Source organism: Kogia breviceps, chromosome X (genome assembly GCF_026419965.1).
Source record: "Kogia breviceps isolate mKogBre1 chromosome X, mKogBre1 haplotype 1, whole genome shotgun sequence".
NCBI classification, from domain to species: Eukaryota; Metazoa; Chordata; class Mammalia; order Artiodactyla; family Physeteridae; genus Kogia; species Kogia breviceps.
In genome coordinates this window covers 56,691,502-56,702,649 of record NC_081330.1, presented here as the reverse complement: position 1 = coordinate 56,702,649, position 11,148 = coordinate 56,691,502, and positions in this window count along the sequence as shown.

The window sequence follows — 11,148 nt, the reverse complement described above, 5'->3', positions numbered from 1 at the left end:
GAAATGGAAATAAAAACAAAAATAAACAAATGGGACCTAATGAAACTTAAAAGCTTTTGCACAGCAAAGGATACCATAAGCAAGACCAAAAGACAACCCTCAGAATGGGAGAAAATATTTGCAAATGAAGCAACTGACAAAGAATTAATATCCAAAATTTATAAGCAACACATGCTGCTCAATAACAAAAAAACAAACAACCCAATCCAAAAATGGGCAGAAGAACTAAATAGACATTTCTCCAAAGAAGATATACAGATTGCCAACAAACGCATGAAAGAATGCTCAACATCATTAATCATTAGAGAAATGCAAATCAAAACTACAATGATGTATCGTCTCAACACTGGTCAGAATGGGCACCATCAAAAACTCTAGAAACGATAAATGCTGGAGAGGGTGTGGAGAAAAGGGAATACTCTTGCAGTGCTGGTGGGAATGTAAATTGATATAGCCACTATGGAGAACAATATGGAGGTTCCTTAAAAAACTACAAGTAGAACTACCATACGATCCTGCAGTCACACTGCTGGGCATATACCCTGATAAAACCATAATTCAAAAAGAGTCATGTACCAAAATGTTCATTGCAGCTCTATTTACAATAGCCAGGACATGGAAGCGACCTAAGTGTCCATCAATAGATGAATGGATAAAGAAGATGTGGCACATATATACAATGGAATATTAGCCATAAAAAGAAATGAAACTGAGTTATGTGTAATAAGGTGGATAGACCTGGAGTCTGTCATACAGAGTGAAGTAAGTCAGAAGGAGAAAAACAAATACTGTATGCTAACACATATATATGGAATTTAAGAAAAAACATGTCATGAATGGATTAGTGGTAGGACGGGGATAAAACACAGACCTACTGTAGCATGGACTTGAGGATATGGGGAGGGGGAAGGGTAAGCTGTTATGAAGTGAGAGAGTGGCATGGACATATATACACTACCAAATGTAAAATAGATGGCTAGTGGGAAGCAGCCGCATAGCACAGGGGGACCAGCTCTGTGCTTTGTGACCACCTAGAGGGGTGGGATAGGGAGGGTGGGAGTGAGGGTGACACAAGAGGGAAGAGATATGAGAACATATGTATATGTATAATTGATTCACTTTGTTGTAAAGCAGAAACTAACACCCCATTGTAAAACAGTTATATTCCATTAAAGATATTCAAAAAAAAAAAAGAAAGAATTATTGCAGGTCTCTAATAATGCAAAATCGGGCTGGAAATTTGTATTGACATCTAGAGCAAAGGATGAACACAAATCAACACTGTACCACCGTGGCTACTTTGCATTTCACCAAAAGGGATAAATAATATTACAAAGATGTATAGTAATTATGTGAGATGCCTATTTAAGGAGTGTATGCATTTATACTTCAAACTCGGCTTGGTAAAGGAATTATAAAAGAGGTATATATATAAATATAACAGTATTTTACAACATAACTCTTGAAGAATTATTAAAATAAAGAACTTTCAACTGGTTTCCAAACTTCCATTCTCTAATATATCCAAACTATTTCAATTGTTATAGAATATGCTGGATGAATATTCTTTAACCACAATTCTGAAAGTTATATGTTTTCTCTGTTCTTTATCTTCCATACATCATCTGCTGCTTCCCTTACTAAGGTGGTCAGCTTGCTATAGGTGAACTCTAGGCATTCAGCTACAAGGTTGAGTATTTTTTATTGTTTATCTTCTTCATTCCCATCCCAGGCTCATGTTAGCCATATTTTTAATGAGCTGTCTGGTTCGCCCAACTTAGTTGTAATCAATCAGCAATCCTTCCTAATAGTCTAGCCTTCTATTTTAAAACTGGCTACTACAACTCATTTAAATTTTTCCCAGATTCTGTCCTCTCATGTCTAGTCCATTAGTCAGAATATGAATACACATGGTAAACTGCCCCCTAAAGATAACCTTCCTGCCTGGTTCCAGATTATCTCACTGAATTTTCCCTCTTTTTCTCATTCTTTTGATTAGATATTTTGGTACCACTCTGTTCTGAAACTAGGATTATGGGGCTCCTTCAGGTGCCATTCTTGGAACATCTAGCTAGACTCTGCCTAAAACAGATTCCTTCCCACTCATGTCCAATTCAAATAGTAAAATTCTACTTATATCCTGCCAACCTTATTTTTCTGAAGAGTCATTTTGCCTCATGTCTAAGTTAGTCTAGGTTTAAATTCATATTTTGAATTCTGTGGAGCCAATGAGGTCTTGCTATTTCTAGCTAATTAGAAAAGGGAATTAGACAAATGAATTTTGCCTAGGTCATGCCATCTGTAATAATTAAGGACATTTGGATAGCAAACAACAGATATAATGAGCATAGTATTTTTAAGATATTTAATTATTTTTTTAAAATTTTCAGTAATTCTTGTTTCCTGGTTGTCATATTGAAATACACACCCAATAACAGAATATATTTGAGAACAAAGGAGTCTTTTTTTTTTTGCCTTTGAGTTTCAAAATAGACTTTAAAAAGAACTTATCAAGAAAGCTTAAATATAAGTGCTTCTGACTGTTTGGAGGAGTCAGGATTTGTTGAAGGAATAAAAGGAATTTCTATTTCTTCCATAGCTTGGCTTTTATATATCAAGAGCTATGCTTAGCTGAGTCAGATCATAGAATTTTTTCTGTGAATCAGAGTAAGGGAAGAGGAGGGTATTATGTAAGGGAGATAACCACCCTCTAAAAATTATAAAGTTCTACTGGTGCTGGAAATGAAAACAGTGTATATAAGTTAGGCTACCCAGTGGAGACAGGCGAAAACCTGAAGGACAGACTCAGACTACAGGCTTTTTCCCTGCCACCATATTATAACGTATACATTCCCTTGCATATAGATTATACCTAAGGAGAGATAATGTGAAGAGAAAGGCAAGTTAATTGGAGGAGTAGAAGACCCCTAATCTTGTTTTGCCCCAGATAACTGAAATGAGGGGCACTAATTGGAATTAACTTGAATTTAGCTGAAATAAAAATGTTTTGACTCCTTTAGTTAAAATGGAACTTCAGAGCAAAGTTAAAATCAAATTCAGAGAAAATAAAAAGGAACCTTTTGGTACATTTGAATTGGTATGTGTAAGTTTTGCCTACACTTCTATGGCTTATACAAGAAAATGAAGGGTATGAGAATGTATTGGAATAATATTCAGCTAACTCACAGAACTAAAGGAATTGTTAAATAAGCAAGGCTTGGGAAAGTAAGAACCAGAATAGTCCTTTTGTAATGAGAAATAGGATTTTCTTTCTGGTTGCTTGTTAATGTTACAATGTTCTAAGGTCTCCCAATCTCTGTGTTTCTTCATTCCTTAGATTTCTTAGGAAAGATCATCTGATTGGTTTACTCTGGGTCAGGGTTCTATCCCGGAATCAATCAATTATAAAGCATCATCAAGGACAGGTCATGGGTACATGGACACTGAAGACTTCTCTGTATGCTGAAAACTGTTTCCAGAGAAAAAGGATGTTTCAGTTACCTATTGATACATACCAAGTTACCCCCCAAATTTAGTGGCTTAAGGTGACAACCATTATTTTCATCACAATTCTTTGAGTCAGACATTTTGGCAGGGTTCTGAAGGGATGCTTGTCTCGTGATACTGGAGAGAACTGGAAGACCCAAGATAATTTCATATGTCTAGAATCTTGGTGGTAGTTGTCAACTGGGTCACTTTTCTTCTCCCTGAAACCCCTCTCTCTCTATGTGGTCTCTAATCATTTAGTAGATTGGCCCATGTTCCTTTACTTGGAAACTGAGTTCCAAGAGGGTGAAAATGAAAGCTGCCAGACGTCTTACGGCCTAGGCTTGGAAGTCACAAGCATCACTTCTGCCATATTCTATTGAACTAAATGAATCATGGAACACGTGAGATTCAAGGGGACGAGAAAGAGACTCTACCTCCTGATGGAAGGACTGGCAATGTAATATTGCAAAAGGGAATGTAGAATGGGGACGATTGTTATGGCCATTTTTAGAAGCAATGTACTATATAGATATTTTAATAATCTATGTTGCCACTACAATTAGTGTCCGTCATATTATGTAATGTAGATAAGGACAACAATGTAAGTTATCAAGAATGCTTGCTTGAATTCTCACCAGGCTTGGGTTCACCCATATCACCAGGCTTGGGTTCACCCATCTCTGGATATCCTGGGACTAATATGGCTCCTATTATGGCTGCTTAGTGTCCCATGAGGATCTAATTGGACACAAAAAATACAGGAAAAATGAGAAGACATGGGGTTCTGAGTGTAGCATTAGCTATAATAGGAATTTGTGCCCATAGCACTAATGTCACTGTTGTCAGGCTAAGTATCTGACTTCTTTGTCTAGATATTACAGCAGGCAAAAACAGCAGCAGCATTTGCACATTTAGTGGAAATTGGCATCTGTGAAATAGGTTCCACTTTTGACACTAGTAGCAGCAAGAGTCACTGAAATAACAGAGCAATGCTGGAGAGAAGGAAAACTACAGGCATTACATTGTACCTGGGAAGACATTTGACTTAGCATACAGGTCACACATCTAGGGGACTGCTAGAACTCTGGGAGGAATCTGAGGGAGACTGAAGTTTTCAAAAAACACACAGAGATAGATTTAGATAAAGAGGTTATGGTGATGATTGTCACACTCTTTCACTCCAATGCTTGTTGGTCCTAGAAAACATAAAATGCACTCTATTAAAGCACTTCATACTATTTAAACAATAGAAGGAAATCTCAACCTAATCAGAAATCTGGAAAAGTTACAAATTGTAGTAACTTGTATAACTTTACATTGGTGTGAACTAGACTGCCTTAAAGTGGTATAGTAACACTATTGGACGGGCAGCAATTTCAGAGCTCACAGAAGCAGCTAGTGACCAAAAAGGAGTATCAATAGCCTAATTATCAATTAAGTGCATTCTTTCATTAACTATAATATATTTGTATGTATCATTACTTTTCCAGTTTAGAGACCTAGTTGAAAATTGGATGGTTTAAGATTCCTCACTCAAAAAGAACAAAGAATGGAGAGCAGAAGCAACCTGCACTAACTACAGGACATGCAAAGGTATGAATTTCTTTACTAATGGAAGATATGAACACAGACTTTTCATCATCTGGACAGACAGTGATCTTTTTCTTTATCAAGAAAAAGGGCAACAAATTGTTCTCTATGGAAATTGGTAAAATACCCAGTTCTGATTACCAGTGTTTGCCTTATTTAGAAGTAAAGTTCTTGAATTTTATCAATGCATATTAATGACTACATTGAAATAATAGATGTTGTCTTAGAGAGTTTCCATTACAAAGTAAGTTAAAAAGTGAGTTTCAAAATACTTATAGGGAAAAAAACCAAAACACCTATCACCTGTGCTTTAATATTATGTGCTCAATTCCATAAATATTTTTGAAACACCTACAATGTGGCAGACAATGTGATTGACACTGGATAGATGATGGCAAAGATACAGCTAAAAATTTCCCTCCTGGTGCTTACAAGGTAAAGTGGATGAAAATGTTGAGCCCTTTCCTTTGTTAACACTGTGTTGATTTACCCTTCACATTCTGTATTTCCCTATTGCAGAAGCTATTTGACTCTTTCTTTTAGGCCCCAACTCTCCCCAAGATTATATACAAATCTTGTAGTGGGCAAGCCAAAATGAAATGAATAAGAGGTCAGAGGATTGACTCCACTTGGAGCATCTCAAATAGCTTTTTTTTTTTTTTTTTTTTTTTTTCGGTACGCGGGCTTCTCACTGTTGCAGTCTCTCCCCTTGAGGAGCACAGGCTCCGGACGCGCAGGCTCAGCGGCCATGGCTCACGGGCCCAGCCGCTCCGCGGCATGTGGGATCTTCCCTGACCAGGGCACAAACCCGTATCCCCTGCATCGGCAGGCGGACTCTCAACCACTGCACCACCAGGGAAGCCCTCAAATAGCTTTTTAAATTACAAATTTTGAGGGCTCCTGATTTTGAGCATTCTTATTATCAATGTTCCCAGGACTGTACTCTCAATGGTCCGAGGATGTTCCTCATATTATAATGATGCCCAGTAAAACAAGAGAACCAATATTCCAGGTTTCTCTTCAGAAGCATACATTGCTTGAATTCCTTTCAATTTTGTTACCAAATATAGTGATTGGAAGTTTCTTTGGTCTCATTACTTATCACACTAATGAACACTCTTCTATCCTCCCACTATCTGAACTTGAGTCTGTCTATAGGGACTAGCACTGTCAGAAATGTAGCATGAATTCCAGAAAATATTGCTCAATTGAAACTTGCACTTCATTCTTTAAAGGCCTCTTGATTTTTGGATTTTAGCTCCTTCTGAGATGGTTATCTATTTGCTTCCTGAGGTCCAAGTTCCTGTTCTTAGAGCCCCATTTTAAGGACTTACTGTGGACAAAACAATATGCCATGAAAATGCCTCAGAGTGACATAGTTCACCTCATCTCTTAGTTGTTGTTGTCTCTTAGATATTATAATCAGTTTAATTTTTGCAAGAAGTAAATATTTTTCTAGAGTGTCAGAAATTTTATAGTAGAGAGCTGGGAAGATGGTGGAAGAGTAAAACGTGGAGATCACCTTCCTCCCCACAGATACATCAGAAATACATGTACACATGGAACAACTCCTACAGAACACCCACTGAACCCTGGCAGAACACCTCAGACCTCCCCAAAGGCAAGAAACTCCCCAAGTACCTGGGTAGGGCAAAAGAATAAAGAAAAAAACAGAGACAAAAGAATAGGGATGGGACATGCACCAGTGAGAGGGAGCTGTGAAAGAGGAATGGTTTCCAAACACTTGAAGACTCTTTGCAAGCAGAGACTGCAGGTGGCTGAGGGGGGAAGCTTTGGAGCCGCGGAGGGGAGAACAACAACAGGGGTGTGGAAGGCAAATCAGAGAGATTCCCGCACAGAGGATCAGTGCCGATCAGCACTCACCAGACCGAGAGACTTGTCTGCACACCCTCCGGGATGGGTGGGGGCTGGGAGCTGAGGCTCAGGCTTCGGTCGTACCCCAGGGAGAGGACAGGTGGTGCGAACACACCATAAAGGGGTTAGTGCACCATGGCTAGCCGGGAGGGAGTCTGGGAAAAAGTCTGGACCTGCCGAAGAGGCAAGAAACGTTTTCTTCCCTCTTTGTTTCCTGGTGCACGAGGAGAGGGGATTAAGAACACTGCTTAAAGGAGTTCCAGAGACATGCGTGAACCACGGCTATCAGCGCGGACCCCAGAAATGGGCATGAGATGCTAAGGCTGTTGCTGCCACCACCAAGAAGCCTGTGTGTGAACACAGGTCACTCTCCACACCTCCCCTCCCAGCAGGCTGTGCACCCCGCCACTGCCAGGGTCCCATGATCCAGGGACAACTTCCGTGGGAGAACACACGGCATGCCTCAGGCTGGTGCAAAATCACACCAGCCTCTGCATCAGCAGGCTCACCCTGCACTCTATTCCCCTCCCTCCCCCCAGCCTGAGTGAGCCAGAGCCACCAAATCAGCTGTTTCTTTAACTCCATCCTCTGAGTGAAGAGCAGATGCCCTCAGGTGACGTACATGAAAAGGCAGGGCCAAATCCAAAGTTGAACCCCAGGAGCTGTGAGAACAAAGAAGATAAAGGGAAATTTTTCCCAGCAGCCTCAGGAACAGCGAATTAAATCTCCGCAATCAACTTGATGTACCTGCATTGATGGAAAACATGAACAGACAACGAATCATGCCAAATTGAGGAGGTGGACTTTGAGAGAAAGATATAATTTTTCCCCTTTTCCTCTTTTTGTGAATGTCTGTGTGTCTGCTTCTGTGTGAGTTTCCAATTGTATAACTTTGCTTTCACCATTCGACCTAGGATTCTGTCTGTTCTTTTTTTTTTTTTTTACCTAAAACAATTTTTTTCCTTAATAATTATTTTTTATTTTGATAACTTTATTTTATCTTACTTTATTTTATTCTATCCTCTTTCTTTCTTTCTTTCTTTCTTTCTTTCTTTCTTTCTTTCTTTCTTTCTTTCTTTCTTTCTTTCTTTCTTTCTTTCTTTCTTTCTTTCTTTCTTTCTTTCTACTTTTCCTCCCTTTTATTTTGAGCTGTGTGGATGAAAGACTTTTGGTGCTCTAGGCAGGTATCAAGGCTGTGCCTCTGAGGTGGGAGAGTCAACTTCAGGACATTGGTCCACAAGAGACCTCCCAGCTCCACATAATATCAAAAGGTGAAAATTTCCAAGAGATCTTGATCTCAACACCAACACCCAGGTTCACTCAACGACCAGCAAACTACAGTAATGGATAACCTATGCCAAACAACTAGTAAGACAGGACCACAGTCCCATCCATTAGCAGACAGGTAACCTAAATACATAATAAGGCCACAGACACCCCAAAACACACCACCAGATGTGGAACAGCACACAAGAAAGAAAAGATCCAGACTCATACACCAGAACACAGGTACTAGTCCCCTCCACAAGGAAACCTACACAACCCACTGAACAAACTTTAGCCACCAGGGACAGACACCAAAAACAAGGGGAACTATGATCCTGCAGCCTGCAAAAAAGGAGACACCAAACACAGTAACATAAGAAAAATTAGAAGACAGAAAAACACACAGCAGAGGAAGGAGCAAGATAAAAAACCTACGAGATCTAACAAATGAAGAGGAAATAGGCAGTCTACAAGAAAGAAGAATTCAGAATAATGATAGTAAAGATGATCCAAAATATTGGTAATAGAATAGACAAAATGCAAGAAACATTAACAAGGACCTAGAAGAACTAAAAGGAAACAAGCAACGATGAACAACAAAATAAATGAAATTAAAAATATTCTAGATGGGAACAATAGCAGAATAACTGACGCAGAAGAATGGATAGGTGACCTGGAAGATAAAATAGAGGAAATAACTACTGCAGAGCAGAATAAAGAAAAAAGAATGCAAAGAACTGAGGACAGTCTCAGAGATCTCTGGGACAATCTTAAATGCACCAACATTCAATTATAGGGGTCCCAGAAGAGGAAGACAAAAAGAAAGGACCTGAGAAAATATTTGAAGAGATTATAGATGAAAACTTCCCTAATATGATAAAGGAAATAGTTAATCAAGTCCAGGAAACACAGAGAGTCCCATACAGGATAAATCCAAGGAGAAATCCGCCAAGACACATATTAATCAAACTGTCAAAAATTAAATACAAAGAAAACATATGAAAAGCAGCAAGGGAAAAACAACAAATAACACACAAGGTAATCCCCATAAGGTTAACAGCTGATCTTTCAGCAGAAACTCTGTAAGTAAGAAGAGAGTGGAAGGACATATTTAAAGTGATGAAGGAGAAAAACATACAACTAAGATTACTCGACCCAGCAAGGATCTCACTCAGATTTGATGGAGAAATTAAAACCTTTACAGACAAGAAAAAGCTGAGAGAGTTCAGCAACACCAAACCAGCTTTACAGCAGATGCTAAAGGAACATCTCTAGGCAAGAATCACAAGAGAAGGAAAAGACCTACAAGAACATACTCGAAAAAATTAAGTAAAAGGTAATAGGCACATACATATTGATAATTACCTGAAAGGCAAATGGATTAAATGCTCCCACCAAAAGGCACAAACTGGTTGAATGGATACAAAAACAAGACCCATATATATGCTGTCTACAAGAGACACGTTTTAGACCTAGGGACACATACAGACTGGAAGTGAGGGGATGGAAAAAGATATTCCATGCAAAAGGAATTTAAAAGAAATCTGGAGTAGCAATTTTCATATGAGACAAAATAGAGTTTAAAATAAAGACTATTATAATAGACATAGAAAGACACTACATAATGATAAAGGGGTCAATCCAAGAAGAAGATATAACAATTGTAGATACTTATGCACCCAACATAGGAGCACATCAATACATAAGGTCAATACTAACAGCTATAAAAGGGGAAATCGACAGTAACACATTCATAGAAGAGGACTTTAACACCCCACTTTCAACAATGGACAGATCATCCAAAATGAAAATAAATAAGGAAATACAAGCTTTACATGATACATTAAACAAGATGGAGTTAGTTAATATTTATAGGACATTCCATCCAAAAACAACAGAATACACATTTTTCTCAAGTGCTCATGGAACATTTTCTAGGATAGATCATATCTTGGGTCACAAATCAAGCCTTGCTAAATTTAAGAATATAGAAATTGTATCAAGTATCTTTTCTGACCACAATGCTATGAGACTAGATATCAATTACAGGAAAATATCAGTAAAAAATACAAACACATGGATGCTACACAATACACTATGTAATAACGAAGTGATCACTGAAGAAAACAAAGAGGAAATCAAAAATTACCTACAAACAAATGACAATGGAGACACGACCCAAAACCTATGGGATGCAGCAAAAGCAGTTCTAAGAGGGAAGTTTACAGCAATACAATCCTACCTTAAGAAACAGAAAACATCTCAAATAAACAACCTAACACTGCACCTAAAATAATTAGGGCAAGAAGAACAACAACAACAAAAAAGTTAGCAGAAGGAAAGAAATTATAAAGATCAGATCAGAAATAAATTAAAAAGAAATGAAGGAAACAATAGCAAAGATCAATAAAATTAAAAGCTGGTTCTTTGAGAAGATAAGCAAAATTGATAAACCATTAGCCAGACTTATCAAGAAAAAAAGGGAGAACACTCAAATCAATAGAAATAGAAATGAAAAAGAAGATGTAACCACTGACACTGCAGAAATACAAAAGATTATTAGAGATTACTACATGCAACTGTATGCCAATAAAATGGACAAACTGGAAGAAATGGACAAATTCTTAGAAATGCACAACCTGCTGAGACTGAACCAGGAAGAAATAGAAAATATGAACAGACCAATCACAAGCACTGAAATTGAAACTGTGATTAAAAATCTTCCAACAAACAAAAGTCCAGGACCAGATGGCTTCACAGGCGAATTCTATCAAACATTTAGAGAAGAGCTAACACCTATCCTTCTCAAACTCTTCCAAAAGATAGCAGAGGGAGGAACACTCCCAAACTCGTTCTATGAGGCCACCATCACCCTGATACCAAAACCAGACAAAGATGTCACAAAGAAAGAAAACTACAGGCCAATAT